Below are 1,106 nucleotides of genomic sequence, written 5' to 3'. Positions count from 1 at the left end.
TTAATTGACGATTTTTATCTTGTTTTTCTTTGTCTTGAGGAACACTTGTTCCTTGAGACCGTTACTTATCACTTCTCTAGAAATTGTTGTCTTATGCCCAGGTCCTCTCGAAGTGGAGAATTGCTTTCACCGGATTCCGATCCCGAGAAAACATTTAGGAGAAGACGACGTTTTTGGAAGGAAGTGAAAGAAGCCGCTTCTCCCATACAAATTGAAAGTGCTAGAAAGTCTTATTTAGACGATCTAGAGGTTCTTGAAGGGGAGGAGGTTTCTTGTTCATCAACTCCACCACCACCACCATCTACTACCAAAAAGATGGTGAAACTTTCCGATCACTCAAAGCCCACCGCGGCTATGCTTCCGGCCGGTATCACCACTACTCAAATTACCGCGCCGCAATTCGAGATCAAACCGGCTTTCATTAGCCTCGTGGAGAGAAAGCAATTTGGAGGAAGTCCTTTGGAGGATCCCAATTTGCATGTGCAAAACTTTTGTGCCTATTGCTCCATGATCCGTCAAACGGGCGTCACCCAAGCCCAAATAAGGGAAATACTTTTCCCTTTCTCTTTGAAGGACAAGGCCAAGCTTTGGATCAATAGCCTTGACCGCACCACCTTGGAAATCTCCAATTGGGAGACCTTGGCTCTCGCTTTTTACCAAAAGTTTTTTCCACCGGAGAAAACTCAAACTTTGAGGAGCCAAATCACCGGATTCCGTCAACAAGCTCTTGAGAGCTTATATGAAGCTTGGGAGAGGTACAAGGAACTTCAAAGACAATGCCCACATCATGGGCTAGATGAATGGTTTCTAGCAATAACATTCTACAATGGATGTTGTGCCGAGTCCCGAAGGATTCTTGATTCCGCCAATAATGGGCGGTTTGATCAAATTGACACCGATCTTGCTCATTCCACGACCGAATCTATGGCGATCCATGATGCCCAAATTGTCAATTCCCGAGTTGTGCCATCTAAAGGTAAAGAAGAATCCTCCAACAACTCCGTCTTGCTAGCTCAAATTGCCTTGCTCCAACAACAATTGGCGGAGAGAGATGCTAAAGATTCCATCCAACAACTCAATGTTGTGTCTTCAACAAGCCAAATCAT

The 1,106-nt window shown here is 44.7% G+C and overlaps 1 non-coding gene across 1 annotated transcript; it reads right to left on the bottom strand.

Moving 5' to 3' along the window:
• Positions 1-687: 687 nt before the first annotated feature.
• LOC141597665 (small nucleolar RNA R71) lies at positions 688-794 on the bottom strand. Its single transcript, XR_012522887.1, has one exon. It is a non-coding gene; the product is annotated as a small nucleolar RNA R71 (small nucleolar RNA).
• Between the last annotated feature and the right edge of the window lie 312 nt (positions 795-1,106).

The sequence above is a fragment of the Silene latifolia genome, chromosome 8 (genome assembly GCF_048544455.1).
Source record: "Silene latifolia isolate original U9 population chromosome 8, ASM4854445v1, whole genome shotgun sequence".
NCBI classification, from domain to species: domain Eukaryota; kingdom Viridiplantae; phylum Streptophyta; class Magnoliopsida; order Caryophyllales; family Caryophyllaceae; genus Silene; species Silene latifolia.
This window is presented reverse-complemented; position numbering and strand designations above follow the sequence as displayed.